General features: G+C 51.4%; 1 protein-coding gene across 3 annotated transcripts in view; it reads left to right on the top strand.

Moving 5' to 3' along the window:
- The window catches only part of CBFA2T2 (CBFA2/RUNX1 partner transcriptional co-repressor 2), a 47,402-nt gene that overhangs the window by 4,467 nt on the left and 18,810 nt on the right, over positions 1–24,125 (top strand). The window contains exon 1 of one of the 3 annotated variants that reach the window (XM_065754093.1): positions 13,747–13,775. The exons of 1 other annotated variant lie outside the window; for it this stretch is intronic. The gene's annotated coding sequence lies outside the window, so the exon portion shown is untranslated. Of the gene's footprint in view, positions 1–13,746; positions 13,776–19,957; positions 20,203–24,125 lie in introns of those variants that run through there. One more of the 3 variants, XM_065754092.1, reaches the window with a different exon arrangement.

Below are 24,125 nucleotides of genomic sequence, written 5' to 3'. Positions count from 1 at the left end.
GCACCATGGTTGTTTTTTTGGTCCCTTTAGAAGCGTCTTGCCTATGACAACGCTTTCTGTTTCCTGAACACAGGTGGTTGCAATACCACCAGGGATGCAGAGGCTCTCACACCAACCACAGGCTGCTGGGGCTGCTGAGGCCTTTCTCTTGCCTTGGTGCTGCGCTGCAATGAGAGAATGGGGCACCGCTGCTGCCCTCTGTCCCCCCTCGGCCTTCTGTGCCCGGCACCGAGCACAGGCCGTGCCCGCAGCCTGCCCTGGGCTGTTGTGCCCGGGCCCCTCCCCAGCGCTGAGGCCTGGGCTGGGCCCTCACCCCGCGGGGCAGAGTCGTTCCCACTGGGGACAGTGGGAGGAGACGTGGGAGTCCCCGTGCAGACCCCCAGGTACACAAATGGAGAGGCACGGACTCATTTGTGCTCTTTTTAAAAAGTAATTGCTTATGTTTATTATTTTGTGTTGTCCTTTTAAGTTGGTTATGGTCCACCAGGACTCCTCCTGCTGTCCCAGCACAGCAGCTTGTAGGACAGCAGTTCTGGTATCCTCAGAGTTTGGGGAAGAAGAGGTGAGAGGTGTTGGGGAAGGATGAGGATGGAGGACGGGGAAGAAAGGGCGGCAGGGAGCAGCAGCTGGCGCAGGGGCTCTCTGGCGGATGGTGACTGCTCTACGCCAAGATCAAAATCGAGAGCCCCTGATGCTCTGCCAACGGATGCAGCAGCGTCTCCAGGCAGACACGATGTCGGGGTGCCTGCCCCGCCTCGATGATGGTGGATCCACCTCCATGGGCTCCTTCTCCTGAGGGACGTCCATCTCCATGGGCTCGACGCTGCTCTCAGGTGGATCAGCATCCATCGGCTCCGGCATGCTGCTGCTCTCCTCAAGCTGTGGCTTCTTTGGATGGATCCTCCTCCGCAAAGGACAGCACAAAGTGGGACAGGACTTCATCATTTGCTCCTTGTGTCAGCAAGCTGCCAGCAAGGGGCAGGTCGGTTAACGACTGGTGTTCTGTTGTCAGGGTCACCACAGAGTTGGTTTGTGACATCGCAATGCCATGGCAACAGTAAAACTTGCAGGGAAGAACCATGTGTCTGGTGTGTCGTCGTGAACAGGAACCCTTCAGGAGTGACAGCTGTAGGACAAAGAGTCTAAGGAGGTATCCTGTTTAATGTTCTCAATTCCTTTTTATCACAAGGTTACCCAAGGGAAGTTCATCAAGGGAAGCCAAGGCAGTCATTTGGGATTTCAGCAAAGCTTTCAATGCTGTTTCTCCCAGTATTCTTCTGGACAAACTGTCCAGCATACAGCAAGACAAAACCAGAATGCCTTGGCTGAAGGGTTGGCTGTTGGGTTTGGCTCAGTGGGTTGTAGTTAATGGGGCAGCCATCAGGCTGGCAGCCAGTCATTAGTGGGGTTCTGCGGAGCTGCATTCCCAAGGCAGTTCTTTTCAGTGTTTTCTTACATGACCTTGATAAAGTTCTTGAGGGTACACTAGGTTTGTGGATGATTATAAATTGGGAAGAGCTGCTGACACGTTTGGGAGTAGAAATTTTTTGCATAGATATCTTGACAAATTAGAGGGCAGTCACCAACTGAAGTTTAAGAAGAGCAAGTGCTGGGTTCTGCTCCTGGGTTGGGGTAATTCTGTCTGTGTGTACAGACTGGGGCATGAGGCACTGGATAGCAACTTCATGGGAAGGGACTTGGGGATTTGCTTGGTGGCCAGTTTTCTGTAAGTCACAGAAGCCAGAAAGGCCAACCATACCCTGGATTCATGGAACAGGCTGCTCAGGGCACCAGGCTGCTAGAGCTCAGGGAGTGTTGGGACTCTGCACTCAGGGTTGTATTTTGGGTTTCCCTGTGTGGATCATGGAATTGGATCCTTGTAGGTCCCTGCCAACTCAGGATGTTCCATTATTCTATGAAGATAGATGCCAGCTGTAATGTGGAAAACACCCTGAGAGCTATGTTCTCTCTAGGAAGAAGGAATTACCCAGTGATGGAAACTGTGGGAGGTGAGTGAATGCTTTATCTCACTGCTTGATGCAGTGTGTGGGGGTGTTCTGAGTGAGGTTGTTATGCCCTAAGGCAGCTAGAAATAGTGTTCTGTCAAAGCAAGCAGGCTGGAAAGAGCCAGCGGTGAAGATGGCTGCTGAGGGAGGAAGGAGTTGCACTGAGCAAGCCGTATCAGCATCAGTGTGGGCTGCAGAAACCTCATACCTGATTCATCCACTCTCTGCAAGGGAGGGCTCTTCTCTTTGTTTTTTTTTGTTTTTTTGTTTTTGTTTTTTTTTTCCAAGACAAACACAAAACTTGAGTGAGATCATCATTCTTTAGCTTCAAAACCCACAAGTCACCCTTGTATAGCTGTTCTCCTTTCTCTAACTTCCCATTGCAGAAGAAGCAGGCACTTGTGAGCGTGATTGATCTCTCCTTCCCTGGACACCAGCTCTCTTTGGATTAGATGAATTATTTGCTTCACAGACTGCAAGGGGAGGCCAGGCTAACTGATTCCAACTGTGGCAGCTCAGAGTTAGATGAAACAAATCTTGCTCAGGGTGCAGCTAGGTGTTGTACATCCCTGTTTCTGTTAGTCTGGCTAAAGTCAGCCCGTTAAAATCCAACTGAAGAACAAAAAAAAACCACTGAAGGACGACAGTGATCTTGTGCTTGATATGTAAACCCAGATCTTGCCTCAGCTATGGTGCTTTCTGCAGCCTTGGATAAGTGGTCTGAATATTTTCTGGCTGAAATGTGTAAGTGCAGCTGTTCGGTTTTGCAGTATGAACTATGTCTGCTAGAAGCACTTCATGTCTGGATCCTTTTGCCAGAACCAGGCTGGAAAGTGACTGCACAGAACCACAAGGCCATAACCTCTGACAGGAGAAGGTGACCAACGCCTGGCATGCCACAGGGAGGGGGTGCTACAGATGGCTCAGGTGCGGCCAAAGCATCGCACTGCGGCTCGGCTTCCACCAGTGAAGTGCTAAGGATAATGCCAATGAGCCATACTGCTGTTTTATAAGGATAAATACGAAAATGTATCGTGTCATTAGCAGCTTTATGGATAGGGAACAGGTAATAGTGTTCACTCAATGTCAGGTATTGAGCAGGCTGGTTGCTAGCACAAGGCATTGCTGGTTCTTGTCACTGGGCTCAGCATGTGCCCAAGGAATGCTGCTGGATTTTATCACTAGTCTCTAGGAAGTGAATAATTAAGATAGACTTGCAATTTGTGCTTAAACAAATTACATTCATTGGCTTTGTTATCAGTCTAGAGATTTCTACTGTATTATGAGTACAGTTGCTAGATCTGTTGGGCAGCTTTTTAATGTCTTTGAGTATTTATTACAGAGAAATACTTCATACTTGTTCTGAAACTAAAGAACCAGAAAGAAAGGAGAAATGTGGGACTGCTTGGAAACTTAGGGATGTTCCAAATTAGTTTAAGGCACAAACTGATATGCGGAAATAAAAATCGGTCTTTGAGGAACTTGATCTCTATCTTTGTATGCTGTAAGCTAACTGGCTTGAGGTGTTGGTTCTTCCTTAAACTAGTGCTAGGGAGAGTGAAAGGAACTCCCTTTATAAAGCTGTCAAAGCAAAGAGGTTTTTTTTCTGACTTGGAAGTGGGGATAAAAAAGAGCGTGTACTTCAGGTAGAGATGTTCCTGACTGTCAAAAGCAAGACTGGAGTATGTGAGCTGAGCTTCCATCAGCCAGCTTCACGTCTGCCTCAAGGTGTTACCACCAAATACACTGTGATAGAAGAAGTCCTGGAGGCAGTGCTTCCACCCAGACAGATGATTTGCCTGGAGCCCTTCCAGACTCAGTGCCACCTTCCTGAGGACTCTTGTCCAGCTGGTGTCAGCAGAAAACTTCTCTGTCACTGTTGCCCTCCCACCCCACGTGCACACTGGGGTTTGATTCAGCTGTGACGGTATCGCTGGATGTAGTTTTGGCCTTATCCGTGGGCTCCACGTTAACCAACCCTGGCCTTTGAGCTCAGCTAAGGCTGTCTTTGCTGTTTCATTCTCTTCTAGCAAGTGAAGCATTAACTTCTAGTGTCTGGTGACTGGGCTTTGAGGCTCAGTCCTGCACAGATGTTTTCTTCAAAGGCATGCTTTGAAGCCTTGGTAGGACATAAAGGATTACAGTATTCAGATGGGGATTTTCTCCAGTGTAGGCTTAGGGTGGAATTTAAGGTGGTATTTGGTAATGGCTCTCAACTTTGAGTTGCAAGGCTATTTTCACAAGATAAATGGCATGCTGTTGTCTTGACTTTGGGTACATAGGTGACACTTGAAAGCTGTACAAAATGTTGCAGAGTTCTCTCATTACCAGGTATGGTTTTGAATGGAAGAGGTAGCAGTAGCTTTTATTTTTCCTGTGGATATCATAAAATATTAACTCGATTGCTTTGTATTGTTTCTGTAAGCATTCACTGCCTTTCTTAAAGCAGATGTAACAGACAATGTTGGTTTGCTAGCATCTTCTCCCTGAGCTAAACGTGGGCTTTTCTGAAACCCTGTGGTCTCTTGGGAGTTATCAGCCACTTCCTAACAGTGCACTCAATTGCTGTAGCAGCAGGTTCCCCTAACTGTTGCCACCAGGAGCAGTCCCACCTGGCTTCTCTGGGTGTGTGCATGGCAACTGCTGAGTCGTGGCCTGATCACTGATGGAGCACCTGGAGAAAAGACCACTCAGCCCTGAGAGCACAGGTGGAGCCAGGGTGCACCCCTCTTAGACCTCATTTAAGAGCTGGCTGCCACTGGAGAAGGATCTCTTGTTGGAGATCCCTCCTTTGTGGAGTTTTTCCCTGTGAGCCTCCATCCTCAGGTACAGTCTTTCATTTTCACCTTTATAGCACCTTTATAGCATCTTCTTGCTGTGCTTGTTCTGTTGCCCTTGTACCACTGCAGTGTTTTATCTAGCCATTTCTGGCATACAGGAGGTGTAGATCTTAGATTTTCCCCAAATCCAGAAGTAGCAGTGTGTAAGGGGTTGGCTGTGCTGTGGCAGAGCAGGTCTGTGACCCCATAGCCTGCTGCCTTCTGTATCTCTGCCCTGCTCCTCAAGGAGCATGGCATGGAGGCTCTGGTCATATTGCCATCAGTATTTCTGCTGCTGCTGCATGATCTGCCTTGACAGTAGTTGGGTTTTTTTTGTTTTTTCTTCATGCTTTGAGATGTGCATGGTACTTACCAGGGTGCCTGGGAGTAACTGTCTCCCTCCATAGTCCCTTCTGTAAGCATCCCACCCCAAAGTTTGGCTGCCTGTGCTGTGAGGATCTGTGGCCTGGCTCTGATACGACACAGCTGTGTAACCTTGACTCAGACTGCTGAGAAAGAGCCACGAGGAAATCTGCGAAGATAAGAGAGATTGAAAGTACAGCCAGAGGTTCTTTAGTCACTCCTGACTTGAGAAGGAAAAGAATTAAAATGGGGTGGTAACAAATCCCAGAGGGAAGAGAAGAAGGGGGCTGTGTGTGCTGATGTACTTGGGGCACGGTGCTCTGCTGGAGCAGTGGTGGGCTCTGGTGGACCTGGCTGGTGGCAGACAGCAGCTGGGCCTGGGACCTTGCCTGTTGACTGCCTGCCTGCCAGCAGAGACTCTTTGGATGCCTTATCAGGAGTGGTGAGCACACAAATGCTTCTCCTAATAACTCATTACATCCCAGTTATCTTCTGTGTGCGTTAGCCAACAAATATTTGCTTTATACTTGTGAGTTCTTGTGTATCCTGCTTGCACGCTCTCTTTGCATCTGGCCAGAGGTGCCTGAATGAGCTGGGCTGGAAGTGCTGGGCCAGCTCCTGCAGCATCTTACAGGCAGCAGCATGGGGGAAGCGTTCAGTCTTTTCTTGCCTCCACACGAAGCGAGGAGGTCAGCAGCTGCTCCTTCGCACCCACGTTCAGGGCCGGCTCGTGTCACTGCAGCCTGCCCCCTCCTCGAGGCCCTTGCTTTGCAGTCAAGTGAGTGTTGCAGGAGATGACGTTGTGTAGTGGTGGTGTGGAAAGCAAAGCTTTCGTTGGCTTTTGGTTTGGCAGAAAATTATTCCAGCACTTTTTTTCAAGGATGTGAACACACTGCATGGCACTTCCAGGTGCAGATGAGGATGCTTTGTCTGGTTTAGGTGATGGCAGGTAATTGCATGTGCACAATGGGCCCTGCAGTGAGATGTTAAAACACAAAGTCATCACGTGGCTCCCATCTTCCTCCCCCTCCGGGCAAGCTCCTTTCCATCAAAACAGCCAGTCAAGCAGATCTGCAGTCAGAGCCCTCCCTCCTGTTCCCTCAGTGGCTCTGGTGGGGGCCAAGGAGCCTCTGATTAATTGTGACTGTAGAGCACTGAACTTGGAGGGGAGATGAAAAACTCTTCAAAATGCCTCCCTGGCAGCGTATATGTGGGTTGGTAATTGGGTTTATCTTGTGACATCATTAGGATCTCTGACATTTCCAGCTTAGAAACAATAACTCTCCTTATCCGTCGTCATGTTTTTCTAATTAAAGACAAAGCTTAGTAAATATTTTTTAAATGATTGAATTTCCCGAGTATGGAAAACACATGTTGGGAGTCGGGCACGCAGAGTGCAGTGTGCCTTTTCCCATAGCATCCCTTTGAGTGTACGAGCACAAATACAGATTTAGAGCTGTGGGTGACAGGTTTATCTGGGATGATTGGCAAGGATTTATAAACCAAGGGGGGATTTACTTAGCTCTCACTCCCTCCTCTTCCCCCCTCACCTCCCCCCACTGCCCCCAGTCTCAGAAATAGGAAATTGGGATCACATTAAACCCTAATTGGTTTGGCTCCAGTAATAGTTCGGGGGCTGCCAAATAGTTAATTTATTATGTGAGAGTTTGGCCATGTGTTGAGAGGCAAATTTGCTTTAAGCAAGGGATCTTTGTGCCTCCATTCATGTGCCAGGTCCTGTTTACAAGGCGGGGAGAGGCCGGGGAGGTGCAGGCGGCAGGAGGCTGCTTTCCATGACAATCAGGGCATGGCGAGGGGGGGACCGAGCAACTGTGCTCTGACATCTCCAACCCCGAAGCTTCTTGTTCTTCTTTCCTTTCTCCCCTCTGACACGCTCTCAGAAATAGCTGCATAAAAGAGCTTAAAGTGGTTTTAGCTGGCCTGTGTGATAGGCGTTTGGAAACTGCCAGCTAGATAAGATGCGGAAGGTTCTCAGGAGAATAAATGCATCTGTGTTGGAGATAACAGCAGGCCTGGGCTGTCACCTCTGAGCAGGGCCAGGTGGGGAGTCCCCGGGGTGGTGAGATTGCTTTTCCTGTACCAGGCGAAGAGGGGCCAGGGGAAGCCCACGTAGCTGGCTGCTTTCCTGCGGCCCCCAGGAGCCCTCTTTGTTCCAGTCCTGCTGGGGCTGGTGGCTGTGTTGCTGCCTGGCTCTGTTGCTGCAAGCTGCTTCTGTTGGACCTGCAGCATCTCCTGTCCTTGGCTCGTGTGTGGCTTTCTGCAAGCTGGGCTCCAGCAGGAAAGCTTGAAGTGCTGGCAGTCCTTTAGACTGACCCCTCTCACTTGAATGGGACTAAATGAGATCAAAGAGGATGGCCGCAGCCTGAGCGGCGGGCCCTTCTCCTAGCGTGGCTCTGGTTTTGTAGTATGCAGGAGGCTGTGTAAGGAATAAATTCGTGGCTGTAACGTGTTCTTTCATTTCTTGCTGTGTTAAATAAGAAAATTCATGGCAGAGAGCTCCTTCCAGCTCCGAGGTGACAAACTTGTTACTGCCGTGCTCAGCAGTGCCCTTTCTCTGTAAGCTGCTGTTTCCATTGTGCACTCGATACCTGAGGCTCAATGTTGTGACCCTTTAATTTTCAGCTGCTAAAATGTGCTAGGCGAGTTGGCTAAAAGGGAAGAGCTCAAAGGGGAATTTGAAATAGTTATGCTGTGGAAGCAGTGTGTTTCTTTGGATATTTAAGTGCTGAGTGTTTAGGAGAAATTGATAGGTAGCAACAGTGCTCTCTTAGCAATACTTCTGTCTGTAACTCTTGCTTCCTGGGATGTAATAAAATCCATTAAGTTCTATTTATGTTCCAAGGCCCAATATAGTAATAGTTTTATTTGGATAATTGTGGCTGTTCTGCTGATAATCAGGAGACTGCAAACTTGCAGCCTGGCTTCTGCAGCAAGGCTGGCTACTTCAGGGGTGCAGTGCTGGCACAGTCCGCCAGTTTCTCCAAGAGAGATTCCAGTTCACCAAATGGAAACGGGATCAAACAGAGCCTCTTTGGGATCCCACACTGCTGCCTGCCCCTCGGACACCGGCTGTCACGGCGGGGCTGTGCTGCCCAGGTCTGGCACCGAGGTGCTGGCGGGGTAAGGCCACTCTGAGTGCTTTATGGAGACAGATTGGACAGGGTCTAAGCAAACAGCAGTTGTTTGTTCTGGAGAACGTCTTTTCATCCCGAGGTCTGAAAGCAGGTTAAACATTTATCAGGGAGCCACTCCCCGCTTTCTCATCTTCTGCTTAGTTTGAAATGCAGCCATTTCTCGTCTGAACTGCTGCAATTACTTTGAAGTACGTGGTACTTCCTCCACTTTTGGCAGGAAGTGAAGAGGAATACTGTACTCTACTGCAAGACAAAATAGAGATCAACAACTGGGATTTTTCTCAGAGAGCAGATCTGTCTTCCCTGCCATTAAACCTGAGTTGGATGGGAGCCTTATGCCCATTTTGCTTTTGGGATGCAGGCGTGGCGGTTCCAGCACACAGCCTATGTTTATGTGATGATTTAAAGCAGCAAGTTCTAGCCAGAAATTCTTTTTAGTTCTTTGCTTTCCTTCTCGTGCTTGCTTTCCTGTTTGCACTGCAGACGCCAGTGGATCACTTGCCCGTGGTGAGTAACGATACAAGCCATACTTGATGTTGGGCTGAAAAACTGTCACCTTCAGGAAGGTTCTTCCAGAGATCTGATCCTGCTCTCAGGTCAGGAAGTGCTGAAAAACCCTGAAGCCTGATTTGCGATCACTTGTATCAGCTTAAATACCCGCTGCCTCTATGAGCACGGACTGCTGCTGGAGGATGTCTCGGTGCTTCTGCCATGGCTGGATGTACGTGCAGGCCGATGCATCCAGGTCTACAGCCTTCTGTGCATTCCCTGTTCCCTCCTTCCTCCTCTGTTGTAGCTGGAAGCTGTTATACTTGATGTTGTTATCACCGAGCCATTCTGGGAGGAAGTCTTGCTGGGTTATCTGCTTAGATACAAAGAGGAAAGGTACCAAAAAGGATGTGGCAACCATGAAGGAGGCTCATTTAGCAGTGTGGGAGAGTGTTCCCAGGGCCATCGTGGGGAGGAAACAGTTCCATGCCATGCAGTGGAGGAGAGGTCTCTCACTTCATGCCAGGTGTGGTGGCTGTTTAAAGGCCCTGGTTAAAGGCCAGCTGCATTCAGCGCTGCGCAGAGGAGGGGAATGCACGTGTCCGTGCTTGTCTTCCTTTTATCTGGTCTTCATTTCTTCAGCCAGGCTAGTCCACACTTCCAAATGTGTGCAGAGAAAGGAAGAATTTGAGCATAGGGATGCTGGCAGTGGCTTGTCCTTAGGGGTTGTAAATCTGACCACAGGATAACAGAGACGGCCAGTCAGCGATGTGCAAAGAGGAATTCTTGGTGAACCACCTGCATCCATTTACCACTGTTCATTTATCCCTCTGCTACAAGATGTCAGACCCTAGATTACAACTCTTAGTCCACAGGAGTCGCCAGCTTTTAGAGCTCACTGACAGGTGCCTTATCCAAAGGTGTGTTTTATGTCTATGGAAGTGCAGCCAGCCCTCTGTATCTAGCTGTGCCTGGCACCGAGGAGTTAACTTGGAGTCTCCTGAGGAAGATTCTGACTGCAGCAGATGCCCCTCTTTTGGAAAACTCGCAGTGCTGTAGCATAGAAACATCACTAAACTACAATCTCCTTGCTCTGAACGTGTACTGATTTCCCACGCTGCAGGGTATGGTTCATGGTTCTCATCGCTTGACAGGATGGATTTTTCAAGTCTTCCTCTGTGTCTTTCTGGTCTTAACTTATTTGAGGATAAACACAAGCCTGCAAAATTTTTCCATCCTCGTGCTTGAAATGCTGTTTGTGTTTTGGTACTCTTTGGGAACTCTCCATACATTTGTGTTTCCAGCAGCTTCGTCTGGCTGAAAGTGAGAGAGGATCCAATGGCAGACACAAATCCTGTCTGTTTAATCTCCTGGCTTTCCATGCCAGCCCTCTTGCTAACCCAGGATGCATCCCAATGTTTTAAATATTTATTTTACAAGGGTTTGTACAGCACTGTGATCACAGACTTGAGCTCTGCTCCTGGGTTTGTATTTGTGGGTTCTCTGTTGCTGAAATGAGAAGTGGAGGCACCAAAGGATTGGATACCAGTTGTGGTACAGCTCAGTGCTGGATCTGAAAAGATGCAGAGGATGCTTACAAGCAGCAGTGGGCTCTCCCAGTGTTGAAGGACCAGACTGGATGCTGTACCAGAAGCACAACTCGTGGCAGAGACAAAACCTATGAACAGGACGAGGCTGGGAGTCCTCTGCAGAATATGAGCAGACTGGGGAGGACCCTGTGCCTCAGCTCAGCTCTTGCCCATATAGAGGCAGCAGCCACAACACCTTGTGCCTGCTCTGATAGCAGTGCTGCCTTCTCTGCCCCTGCATAGAGCAGCACCTGCGTTGCCTAGTGATGGCTGTGTGTTGGGGTGCTCTCTGAAGATGTTCACAGGCATGTCTCCTTCCTTTTTTTATCTTGCATGCACTTGTCTTATTGAACAGCCTTTTTCTTTTGTAGTATTGCTTTTTCAAAGGTATTTTGAAAGAGGAAGAACAACAACTTTATTCTAAGGCATCTTTTTGTGTGCGAGTCGGTACATGAGTGTAGTAACATGGGTAATTTGTACAAGTTTCTTGATTTGCCTTCTCTGTTTTATTTAAATGTTAAGTCTTCAGCCACTGCAGCTGCCATTTCATCAGATTTTATTTTCCATTCAGTAATTGCAGCAGTTTCCCTGGAGCCCTGTATCTCTAATTAAGAGAGTTAAGTTAGCTTAAAGTTATGGGAATAAAATTAGATCTGTTTTTATGATAAAGTGTGCTTGCAAAAACGAAGCTTGTGGGCTTCATCCCTGCTCCTGCATGATGTGTGTGTTGCATCCCTGCCTCTCCTCCACCCTCGGCCAGTGCTGGTGATACCACACAGGCACTGGCAGTGCCATGCTGAGGGCTGAGGCTGCAGAGCTCTGAAGTCCCCAAAGAAAATCACAGCATTCAAGAAGGCTTTGGGTTGGAAGAGACCTCATTGTCTGTCCCCACCAGCCTCTCCTGTGCCATGTGCTGGCTGTTCCCCAGCTCAGGCTGCCCAGGGCCCAGCTGTGGCCTCAGATGCGGATGGGGCACCCACAGCTCTGGGCAGCAGTGCCAGCGCTGCACTGCTCTCTATAAAGAATTTCCTTCTCTCATTGGTCCTAACTCTTCCCTCTTTTTAGCTTAAAGCACTTTTCCCTTGTCATGTTGCTCCCTGCCCATGTAAAAAGCAGCGATGAGCTTGGTTGGGTGAAGCCATGTGGCAGCCAGCACTGTGCTGAATATTCCTGTCTGTGATCTGGAGATCAGGGTGAGGGCAGCACAGAGTGCAGACTGATGGCATGCTCCATGTGGCTGCGCTTCCCAGGGTGGCTGCTCTGTGAATGGAGATGCACCTCTCTGCACCTGTTTTGTAACACTAAGTCAAAATATTCCAGGCATCCGAATAGTTTATACCCTGATAAACATACCCTGGCAGCACGAGCGTGAGTTTCCATCTCATTGAGCTGCTGGCAAAGCCCTGGTAATTCCAGTCCCTGATATGGCACGGGGATGATCCCCAGCACAGTGGTTGTGTCAGGTCACAGCATCACTGCTTTTCCTCAGCTGTGTGTGTGCACTGAAGGGTGCAACAGAGTGCTGAAATGTCCCTTCTCTGCTGCTGGACCAAGGTAGCACAAGGTCAGAGAACAAGTGTCTCGAGTGTTTTTGTACAGTGAGCATAAAGTGGCTTTCTGCTCCTAGCTTGTAAAGAATTGCTTTTGAATATTGTGTTGTTATTTTTATTAATGCAAACCCTGGCCCTGGTTCTCAGTTTTGCAGTGGCTGATAATAGCAGAAGCAAGGATGGTGCTGTGCTGCAGCCCTGCTGCCTCAGCACGAGGGTGGCTGCAGGTTTCACTGTGTCCCCAGTCCCACTCGTGGCACTCTGTGGGGCTGTGCCCTGTGAGGTGGAGCTGGATGGGATGGCCGTGTCCTCGGGCTCCTTTGAGCTGTGTGTTGTGGTGGAGGCAGCATGCTGATATCTGTAGGCATGGGAAACTTGCCTTCAGCATTGTTACGGGTTTTATGGTGTCTTGCATAGGAGAAAGAGAAGCCTGCTCTGCCTGCCTTGTATTACGTTACACGGCTTAAGGCACGCACATAAAACATTCATTTTAGAGGTCCATCGTCCATTTCCAGAGACAAAGGAATGTTTTAGTGGGGCTTTTATAAAATTTGTATGCTTCATCAAAGGTCCCATTGTTCCCTCATTAAAGCAGGATTATCCCTCTGGGGTTACCCATTCTGCATGGGTCAAGCAAGCAGCAGCACTCTGTTTCCACAGCCAGCTTCTGGCCGTGGGGCTCTGCTGGGTCACGCACGAGGGAGCACAGCAGCACAGACCAGTGCTGGCACCTGCAGAGGGTTTGCACTGACATTGGTCATGTTGGGGTTGGCCCCAGAAGTTGTGTGAATGTCAGCCCCAGGGCTCTGATGCTCCCAGGTCCTGCCCCATGCTGTTGAGTGGGGGGGGGGGGGGCTGGAGCTTTTCACTTTTTCTGAGGTGAGCAGTCAGGAAAACCACTTAATCTGCAGAAGGATCTTAGACTCTAAGTTGACCCCTGGGCTTTCTTGAGCTAATTCCCTGAATCTGTCAGCTTCGTCTGTGCAAAATCTAATTTTTGGTCAGATTATCTCTGTTCTTCCAAAATAAATTAAATCTGCTGGACCTTTTTTCCTTAATGACTGTGATTCTGGATTAGGTTCAGTTCATCAAAAAAATCACAGCTAAGGACCAGCCACTCAAGGTGTGGCCTCAGCAGCCCTGAGTACAGGGGGAAGATCACCTCTGGTCCTAACCCTGATGTGCTCACCACGGGACTGGGGCTGGCAGAAGGGTGGGAGCTGGGTGCAGGCTGGGTAGCACAGCCACAGGGCATGATCCTGGCTGACAGCTGCAGCAGCAAACCGTGATGGAGCCGTAATGCTGCCCAGTTCCCTCTCCCACTGGGCAAGCAGTCTGCAGGAGCTGACTGTATGCAGACAACCTCGCTCAGTGCAAAGATCAGCACGGGGGGCTTCAGGTGGCCTGGGCTGCGTGGGGCAGTGCATTGTGCTGGGCACTGGTGTGGCTGCTCTAACCCTGAGCCCCTGCTGCAGCAGGGCCAGGTGTTTGCCTTTAGCTGCAGCTGCTCCATCTGCAGGAACAGGTGGAGTCGTTGGGGATAGTCAGCAAAACACAGCTGGGAAAAGTTAAGAGGAATGATGTGCTGCTTCACCTGGGCAGAGCAGCCTGGGGGCCAAGTGCCTGCAATAAACACTGTGTGGTGACAGCGTGGGCTCTGGGTGGATTAATGAAATGAAGAAGTAAGAGTATGCTGAGCTGATGTTGTTTTTTTTTTTCCTAGGTAGCAGTGCAGCCAGATCAAATCAACTATTTCAGGAATGCGTGCGTTCACATCTAACTTTGCTTCATAGGAGCTTTGCTGGTGAGCATCTCTTTTTCATCTCTTGCTCTGAGCTTTTGCTGCTGATTTTTTTTTTTTGAATTAGGAGGTTTCTTTTCCCTGAGATGTATGGTGGTGGTGGTTTTCTTTAATAACTTGTGGCATACAGAGTGAGGATTTTGATAGCTGTTCAGGTTCCACGTTGAGCCCAGTTCTGGACTGAAGGTCACACTCACAGCCTGTGTGAGTTCACAGACCACGGTCATGTGCTGTGCACTTCTGTCTCCTTTCATGCGATTCTCAAAGCAGCAGTTGACATGAGGCTGTTGAAAGGCCTCTTTGAATGGCCTGAAATGTTTCTGTGCACCTTGCTAGCTTTGTGGGTGCAAGTGGGGACAGGCATCGTGCGGGCAGCGGAGCACTGGGGATGGAGGAGCAGGCACTGCTAACTGCGTGCTGCTCTCTCCATCCCTCTCATCCTGCTGGGAATCTTGTTATGCTGTGGAGGAGTGGGAGCGTGGCCGTGTTGGTGAGGTGGGATGGGCACTACGTTTTTGCTGGGTGGCCCTGGATGGGGCTTTGGGTGCGTGTGTGCCATGCTTGGTGCTGCTCCTCGGTGGGCGTGCATCGAATCCTGTGTGCTTCCGAGGTGGAATTTCCCCTAGGCACTCAGTAGTATTTACTAAACTGTACAGCATGGCCTAAATAAACACACAGTGATGTGAATATGGCTGTTCGGTGTCTTGGTGGAACGTGGGCTGCTTGGGGTCTCCCAGCTTTGTGCCTTACTTCTGTGACAGGGCTGTGGTTCTTAAATATCCATAAGGAAGGGGAGGATGTAATGAGGGGCAGGAGGAGAAAGCTTCGTGCTAATACCTGAATATAAATGTTCACCCTCTTTAAAGTAATCAAAGTGTGATCCCAAGATACTAAAAATTTCCTTCCCGACGTGGTTACGGTATCTCAGTGTGTATTTTCCACTGAACTGCTGAATTTCCTTCTGGCCTTGGCTGTTCTGTAGCTGTATCTCTTGGGCTAGGTGTTTTGGATGGGCAGAGTTCTGCACAGCCCTGGGCTGGGGGCTCCCACGTGAGCAGAGCTCTCACTGCAGGATTACAGAGGACAGGAATGCTGGCTTTTTTTTTTCCTGGAAACTTGTAAACATGAACTTCCTGTTGCTGTGAACTGCAAGTCTGCAAGTAGGCTTTGGCTCTGATAAAAAGGAAGGGAATAAAACTTAAGGTCTTCTTTCACCCTGGACCTCCTAGGGCCGTGCACCAACCTCCTGCAGGCAGCAAAAGCAAGTCAAGGAGCTCTGCAGATAGGTCTTGTTTTATTCTTCATTCCTGCAGGCATCCAAATATGGATGCAGTCCTAATGGAAGCCAGTTGGAGAGTCTCAAAACGTTTGTGACTCTAAAATGGTGTTTCCTGACTTGTTTCATTTCTCCTACCACAGATCTGATCTTTGGTGGCAGGGAGTTAACCCTCCCACATCCAAAGCAGATGTTTTTGTGTGATGAGCCAGCCAAACTGGCAGCTGTTTGGCTTTGCATGTTAGCACCCGTGTCACTTAACCCTGCTTTTGTTCCTGCCTGCATGGGGAGATCTGCTGGTGGACATAAAGCACTTCAGCTGGTGGCTTGCACCTTCTGCACTTAACATCTTAACATCTAGTATCTGCATGACCAACAGCAGTGCAGGTGGATGTTGTCCCAGCTCCCTGTGCCTTTTGGCTTTCAGGTTTGCATCGCTGAGCTGCTGCAGCTGGCGGCAGTGGTTGGGTGCAGGCTGGAGATGTCCTTGGGGCAAGTGTGTGCTGGGGAGATGCTGAAAGCAGGGAGCAGAAATAAGGTGAAAAAAGATGAAAAGCATGGAGTGGAAAGGGGAAGAGGATGTGGAGAGGAAGGGGGAATGGCTACAGGGCACCAAGATGTGAACAGAAAGAGTGGGAGCAAGGAGCATCGGGCAGGATGAAAGACGAGGAGGAGGGTCTGGATGCAGGCTGAGCTCTCTTAATGAGCCTCCTGTTAATTAACATTTCCCTATGCAGTGCTGGGCCGTGGCTGTGATCAGCCGCTCTCCTCCTGCCTTTCTGGCTGCCGCTCCCTGCCTGTGCCCCATGCAGCTCTCCCGTGGGAAGGAAGGGAGCAAAAAATCCCAGCAGTGCCCATATCAGCCTGCATGGAGCCGACATGGGAGCCTGGGACACTGACCAGGCACTGAGAGCTGTGCTGGCTGTTGTGTTTCCCCCCCCCTCAATTGTGGGCTGGCTGACAGCTGTAGAGGAGCTGGTGAGTTGAGGCGTTGGGAAAGAAAATGTTGAAGGAAAAAACGCAACCAAGAAGCTATGAAACCAGAAGGGAAGTTGCCGTTTAAGCCGTGTGGTTTGGGTTGTTCGGTGGGTGGGAAGGGAGGGAGCCCTGCTCAGCTCTAAGCCTGCAGACCAGCAGAGCTCTGGCAGCAGCTGAGCAGCCCGGCATGAAGGCCTCACCCAGGGGCTTTGCTGGGAAAAGGGAACACAACAGAACGGGGGATTGTTTTTGTCAGCCTTGTGGGCAGCAGCACGGTGTGGAGGTGCCACCTCGATGGGATGCATGGTGGCACGGGGACAGTGTGTGCCACGTGCAGATGAGTGCCTGCAGCTGCACTGACCGCAGGGCACAGGGGAGGGAAACGCATGGTAAAGGGGGAGAGGTTCTGTGAAAGTGATGCGAGACAAAGAAAGAAAAACAGCTCCCGGGGGGAGAGCACCCGAGCACCGGCCTGAAGGGGGAAGCTGATGGTAGGAGGGCAGGAAGCGAGCCAGCACGGCCTCTCCATGGGGAAGGGGCTCAGGGTCTGCTGCCCTTGTTTTATTGCTTGTGGTTTTGATTGTAAACGCTGCGCTTCCTGGGACAGGAGTAAAAACATGCGTTGTGTTGCTTGGAGATGTGTTCCCGTGTGCTTGCTTGGCTCGCAGGCCCTGCTGGTCCCAGCACAGACCAGCTGCTGGTCCCTGCGTGGCTGCTGGGCAGCCACTGTCCCCAGAGCTGCCCTTGGAGGGTTGGGTGCGTGCCTTGTGACAGACCTCAGCCATCCAGCAGGGCTGCTGTTGATCTCATACCTTTTGACCTTGCTCTTTGGAAAATATTGTCAGGCTGTGGAGCTGTTGAAGTAGACTTAATCCTCTGGAGGCTCGGTTTTACTCTATCCAAATAGGCTTACTCATTTTTTCCGTATTTCCACGTTTGGTTTTAATACCCGTGACAACTATGGACTGGGATTTCTAATTGTTCAGTTTAGGAACCTGTCTTCTCCTGTTTTTGGTGGTGGTGTTTTTTTTTTTGGATGGGACATCACCTCCTGAGTACTCCCTTCATGTATGGGGTCAGAGGAGCGAGGCAGCCTTTGCCTGAGTCCGCCTCCTTTTTCTCCGTGCCATCAGTCAGCAGCCACTGGTGAGTCTGCAGGAGCTCGATGAGGTTGTGCCTAGCTGGTGAACCTTTGCTCCCATCAGTTGTTCTGTGTTTGATCATAGATGTTGTGGGTATAAATTCAGCTCATCCAGTTAAGGCCAGCCATCAACACGTGCTTGGCCCCTCTCTGGGCAACACTGAGACGATACAAATGCTGAACCCTGCACGTGTTTGCTGTGAGGCAGTGTGATTAGGTTTACTTGACAAATTAAGCTTGTTAATGTAATGTGCCATGTGCTAACTTGATGGAGGCATTGAAAAGGAGGTACTTGTTAAATGTGATAAATTTGGGAGGGATGGAGCCTCTGAGGAAGGCACAGAGGAGGCAATGAGACATCGGACTCACTGCCAAACTTGGGCCTGGGGGAGGAAGAGGTTCCCAATTGGTTTCCATTGGATTCCAGTTAGCATGAATTTACAGTTTCCATATAGCTTGGTAGATGGCTCTGGCCACCTTGGTGTGCTTGGATTTATCTTCTGTGCAAATGGAAAGTGGTCAGCCCAGAACAGCAGAGGTTTCCTGGGCTGCCATGGGTGTGAGCTGGGCTTATTTCCAAGGTAAGAGCACAGTGGGCAGAAAGGAAAGCCTCAGTGGTCCTGAAATACAGCGGCACCAAAGGGGAATCAGGAGAAGTTCAGGTCCCGTGTGCTCTGTGGGAATGGGCTGCAATAGGCATGCAAATTCCACTGCAAACTGGAAAAATTCTTCAGATTTCCCCTCTTTCCTCAGAAACCACAGTGAGCAGCAGGTATCAATAGCTCCCACTGTTCAAACTTCGTTTGCATCGTTCTTTCCATGGAACATTGCCGTGAGAAGAAAGCAGCAGCAGATTGAGTCGGGGAAAGCAATTTCCCTGCTGCAGCTGGATGGCCTCGCTCTTTCCATTGCGCTGTCCACGGGCAGTGGGGTCTGGGCTATGGGATCTGCTGTGATGTGCATTTGGGGGGGCAGCTGCCTGTGTGTTACACAGATTTGCTGCTTGAAGGCAGTGGTTCAGGGCCTCCAAACAGTGCTCCTCCTTCCCCTGCTCCATTAGGGAGGAGTGCTTGCAGGAGGCTCAGTGCAGTGTGGACTTGCTACAGCACCCAGATTCCCCTATCTCTAGGTAATGTGACTTGAGGGCTTGTGCAGCTGGGCACAGCTGTCTGCATCATCCTTACCCTGGGGGAGCAGCCAGGAGCAGTGGGGATGTTGGGTTTGTATACCAGCCAGGATCTGGTAAAGCAAAAAGTGTGTAAATTGTTGTGTCTGTAAACAAGTAATTGTAGCCACACTTAAAATACAGGAAGTGACCTGAGACTTGAAATTTCAAAAACTACTTTAGATTGTGAAAATAGGAAAAGGATTTATTTGGACATGTGGTAGCAAGTGGCTGTTTCAATCCAGATGTTGTCATGCTTGTCTTATGTCCAGGGTCTACACTGAGGACCTTGCATTAAAAGAAGATTAAAGAAGAGGGCTGGGGGTGCCAGTTAACCTGCTCCAATTAGCCCTCCTGGGCCCTGGAGCACTGCCTGCCTCCTCAGAGGGCTTTCTTTGATGGTGCTGACCCAGAGACCCAGCAGCCCCAAACCTGTATCACCTTACAGTGGATGCTCTGTTTGTTGCAGCATCCTCCTCCTCCCCCATGCTCTTGCAGCAGTCTTGTGGTTCCTGGATAGCACTGGAGCAGCAGTGCCTGGTGCTCAGTGCCATCAGCACGGGGCTGCTTCCCTCTGCCTGGAGCCAGTCCTGCAGGGCAAAGCTGCAGTGTGAGCTTGTGCCTTGTAGAGCCCCAGAGCGATGCTGCCAGACACCAAGACATCAGGCGTGGGGCTGTGGAGATCAGCTTAATGAATCCTAGTGCCTGTGGGGCTGTGCTTTTTGCCTTGCTTTGCTGTCTGTGTAACTCAGAGGTGGTTTTTCCATCCTGGCATCAGTATTTCGCACAACCTTCATTGCAAGTGTCAAAGCCCCAGCAAGCCAGGGCACTGAGCTGGAGTGCGTTGGTGACTGGGCTGGGATGCAGTGGGCTGGGATGCAGCTCTGTGGGGCGGCAGGGCTGCAGTGGTGCAGGAGGATGGCAGCAGTGTGGGGATGTGAGTGGCAGGACATGGAAAGGCCCTATTTCTGCAAGCAGAATTCCAACATCACTTCTGCTCTTCAGATGGGACGTGGGTGCCTGTGCTGCTGCTGCTGCTCATGGGGAAGGGGCCGCTCGGAGCTGTGTGTGTGGCAGAGCTGCTGGTGCTGCGTTAGGGCATGGCACGGTCCAGCAGAGCAGTGTCCAGCAGCTTAATCTTACACGCCTGCAGCCCTTGTGGGCTTCGCTCCACCTATAAAACATTTAGGATTTGCTTTAACGCTTCCTCTTCGATCCCGGCTAATACGTTACGCATTTAATTGCTCTTCCTTTGAATTTTCCAGCCCTCATTTGGTACCCTTGCAACATCGGTCTCTTGTTATCTCGCTGCTGCCCCTAATTGCTCCCACATGCTGCCTCGCAGACTCGGCGGCGGGGGCTCGCAGGGGAGCACGCGGCAGAGCTCTGAGTGCGGGGTTACAGACCGCCAGGAAATCGATCGGCAGCTTCACCCACCAGCTCGCCCCTGTGTGAGAAAGGTGACTTACTGTGAATCGCATCCCAGCTTGCTGGGCGCTGTCCCGGGGGCTCAGCCCTGTGTACGGAGGAGCTGCTCCGCGTCCCGCGTGGGGCGGTGCTGGCAGCTGGCGAGGCGCCCGGCAGCGCGGGCAGGAGCGGGTGCTGCGAGGTGGGAGCCGGGCAGCTCGGCGGGACCTCCCCATCTGGGAGCCATCTGTGTTTCCCTGGAACCGGACAGGCAGCTCCAGGCAGTGAGAAATCGCAGATGTGAGGGACCTGACACATGTCCAGCTAATGAAAGGAGAAGGAAGGCTGGGCTCAGCCTGCGCTCCCGGATTAAGAGCAGCAGAGGAAGAGCCTTTTTATTTATATTGCAGCGAAACGAGGTGTGTTCAACAGCAGCTGGATTGCGCTAACCTCGCCGTGTAGGGTAAGCTGTCTGCTTTGGAAGGAGCTGGGGGGGGGGTCGTGGTGCTGGGGAGGCTGTGGGGCACCCCAAGCCCGTGTGCTGGCAGCGGGAGGGGGAGAAACTTGCATGGGGATCCTGCAGCTGAAATAACATGGAGCCAGGGGAGGCTCGCTCTGTGTTGCCGTGGAATGGTTTCAGTTTGATTTTTGTTGTTGTTGTTTTTTCCCCTTACTTTTATTTTTCCTGAGCACGGGGCTGGGATTGGTGCTTTGTGGGGAAATGCAGAGCCGGGGAGGATTTTTGTGTGCTTTAGCGAAGCGCGTTGTTCTGCTGCGCCTGTCTCGCTCTCGTTTGTCCGTGCAAATACTGAAGCTGGGGGAAATCTGCAGAGGCGCGTTCGTTCCGTCAGCCCCCAGCCCTCCTCGGCTCCCTGCGTTTTCGCCTTCCTCTGCATTGTGTCACAATGCTCCTTTTTGTCTCTGCGCTCCTCGTGCAGCAGCCGATGCTCCCAGCATGTCAATCTGCGGATCGATGTGGCACAGGAGCGCGCCTCCCTGCCCTGACGCTTTCACTGCTGGGCTGCAGCTGCTGCATCTCGGTTCCTGCTTTACCCCGTTGCAGTTTGATGTACCCCCTCCTCCAGACCTGTCCTCTCCCCTCGGTTTTGGGAAGGCTCAGCAGTTGCAGACACTCCTGCACTGCAGCCGATGGGAGCACCCCTCCGGGGCACGCTGCGTTCCCACCCCAAGGTTTGCTTTCCCTTGGAGTTTGCAAAGCGCTGGGATATGGTTTTATCTTTGCTGTTTATTTTTTAATACTATTCCGAGTAGCAGACAGCAGCTATATGAGCTGGGTGCCTCGCAGCACAGCAGCACAAAGGAGGAAGCAGGAGCAGAAAAGCTCTGATAAGGCTGTGCCAGGAGCCAGGGGCAGCACCCTGTGCTGCAGCCAGCCTGGGGCAAAGCCCGGCATGTGAGCGCAGTGCTGGCTGCAGGAGCAGCTGCTCTGGGTGCTCGGGAGCAGGAGGAAGTTTTGGTGGTGCAATTGGGTGGTGCAATTGGGCTGTTGGGCAACTTCAAGCCCCAGGTTTGTTGCTGGGGAAAACTTTTCCTTTGTGGGTTCTGTAGAAGGAAAAATGAAGGTAAGGATATGGGGTACGTGAGGAGCTGAGCGTGGTGTTTGGGATGGGGATGGCTTGGAGCTTGGTGGCTGGCCGTAGTACATGGGTGGGAGTGGAATTGCACCTCTGAGCGCAGATGTTTTCAGAGCTGCTCTCTAGAGGATGGTTTTCCGTTTTATATGGAGATGGAGTGATTTTTGGGGGGCTACGGAGGCTTCATCAGAATAATTGCAGGCCCCCTGCCAGGTGCCTGGAGCACTCCCAGTACTAGCAGCCAGCAAACCCTGCAGCCCAGGGACCCTGGGTGGGATGCCAGGTGAAGAGGACAAAGCAGAGCCAGGTTGAGCAAATAATGACTGCCAGAGAGTGCAGTGGGTCTGGAGGGGTCTTCTGCAGGGTCTAGAAGGCCTGAGGGGTCATCGGGGGGAGGAGGGTTGCTAAAAGCAAGGAGAATAAATTGTTAATCTGAGAAGTGTGTTGCACAGAGGCTGCCCCAAGGAAAAGAGCAGAAAGTAAGTTCAGGAGTGAAAAGGCCACGGTGGAGCTGCTATGTGGGGTCCTGCACACTGTGATCTCTGCAGGCTGCCCTGCCTGGGTGGGCAGGGGGTTGTGAAGCTAACAGAGCCCAAGCCCCTTCGGGATGGGGCACTCAGGGGTCCTCTGGCTTGTTTGGCTCTGATTTTTTTTTTTTTTGTTTTTTTAGAGTTTGGAGGAAAAAAAAAACTAAAACTGTGAGTGTACCATGCTTATAGGATGTCTGGGTAGCTGGCTGGAGTCATCTGAGGACGTGTGTGTGTGTGTGTGTAAGAGGTTTCAGGCAGCATTGGCTGGTGTCTTACACCTTGAGGTGGCCGTAATCTGTTGCTGCTCGGGTTTGTTCCCCTTAACAAGCTGACTTAGCAGTACCACGACGTTGCAAGCTTCCCTGTGCGGTGTTCAGTCCTCCCACGTGGGGCTGCAGGCAGCAGCTCACCGTGAGGTGGGCTCAGACACAGCGTGGTCCCTGGGGCAGCACAGGCCCCGCTCTGGGAGCAGGAGGTGCGGGATGGGGGCTTGTGCTCAGCCCCTGAGCCTCGCGCAGCTTTGTCTCCAGACCTCGGCCCCAAGCGTGCACGGGGACAATGGCGATTCCCACCGGTCTCAGAGCGTTTTTAAAGCGTAGCCGCCGTGCCTTGGTTTGGATCTGTAGTGGTGTTTTTATTCCGGAGCTGGAGGTCTGCCCCTTCCGAGGGGCTGCAGAACCACACAGTGCAGCCGTGTGCTGAGCCCGACCTGTTGCCGCGCTCCGCGCTGTGTGGCGCGGGGCGAGCAGATGCCGGGTGCCGCGTGCCCGCCGTGCTGCGGCACCAGGTGCGGCCATTGTTCCCTCCGGGGCCATTCACCGCTCTCAGCGGCTGTGCCCCGCGCGCTCCCGCATTGTTTCCCAAGGAAATTAGCATTAAAAACCCATCCGAAACCCCCGCCATGTCCCTCAACTGCAGGTGACTGTTATTGGCCCCAGCTGCCGCCCTCGTGCTTGATTACTTCCATATGGGGTTGTGGCGAGAAGTAGGATCCACTCATTGATTATTTTATTTCTTTTCTTGCTCCCTCCCGCCCTGCACGCACACTTCAGCACTCCCAAAGAACAATGCCCTGAAATCTATTAAGCCCCCGACGGGCTCTGCATCCCAGCCATCGTTACCCCCACCGTGACCACTTCACAAGTGGAGCTAATGACACCCTCTCCTGCCTCCTTCCCTTCCTCACCCCCACCCCAAGATAAAACAGCCGGAGGGCACTTGGCAGTAAATTAAATCTTTGCAGTGCCCTGAGAGGAGGTTCAGTGCTCGCAGGAAGGAATCTGCTCTCTTTGGATGTTCGTTGGGGTTTTTATTGCTAACCAGAAAATGGGAAAGTCGTCTCCCTGGCACGCTCTTGTGCCACTGCTGTTAAGCAGACAGGGATGGGCTGGGGGGAAGAAAGGACATACAAAAAAAGAACAGGTTGGTTGTTAATTTGTTGTGTGGAGAGGAGCCAGAGGGAAACTGCGTGCAAATATTGGTTTCAGAGTGCACGGAGGGCAGCAGGCTGCACCCAAACCCCAAATCTCTCCTGGGGTTGTAACCAGCAGAGCAGCACAGAGTGCTGCGGGTCTGTGTCTCTCGCTGCCTCCTGGGGATAGATCTGCTCCTGTGGAACATCTCCAGCAAGGGGCAAGGCCCTGAGCTGCCCTGGGACAGGCAGGGATGGGTGGGCACAGCTGGCTGTGTGGCATTGGAGCCGTCAGGTGCAGCATCCCACGTGCTGCCCTGCCCTGGTAATGCAGGTGACCGAGCGTGGTGTCTGTGGAGGGAGGCTGGGCTGTGTGCTTGTATGGAGTGCTGATGGCTTTCCCATAGGATGCACTTCTGGCCTCCCAGATGGAGTTTGAAGAGCTGCTGAGGATGGGCTTTGTGCTGGGGGCTGCTGGCCCAGCAGCTCGTTGATGTAATGATGTACTCACATAGATCTGTGCCCAGCACAGCACTGGGCTGATGTTCCCAGAGCACCCGTGAGTGAAGTGCTATGTTGCCACCCAGGGCTGCAGAAGAAATCTGTCAGCTTCAACCACTGAACCTCAGGAGGCATTTCCAAGATAATCACTGGGTTTCCTGGATAAACCCTGTCTTTGCCTGCTCCAGGTGTACCTGCTTCCTGCTGGTGATGTCCAGAGCAGGGAATTCCTGCAGAGCCCTTGCTGAAACACAGCCTTGTGTGTCTCAGCCTTGGTCTGACAACTGTCTAAGTTAGAGAAAAAAGGACGTACTAGTTTTACTTTCCTTCTCTTTTTGTTCTTCTAGAC

This window comes from Cyrtonyx montezumae, unplaced genomic scaffold (assembly GCF_038088225.1).
Source record: "Cyrtonyx montezumae isolate F1298 unplaced genomic scaffold, pur_monq_1.0 scaffold_9, whole genome shotgun sequence".
Lineage (NCBI taxonomy): Eukaryota > Metazoa > Chordata > Aves > Galliformes > Odontophoridae > Cyrtonyx > Cyrtonyx montezumae.
The sequence above is the reverse complement of the archived record's forward strand: the minus strand, read 5'-3'. Positions and strand labels throughout refer to the sequence as shown.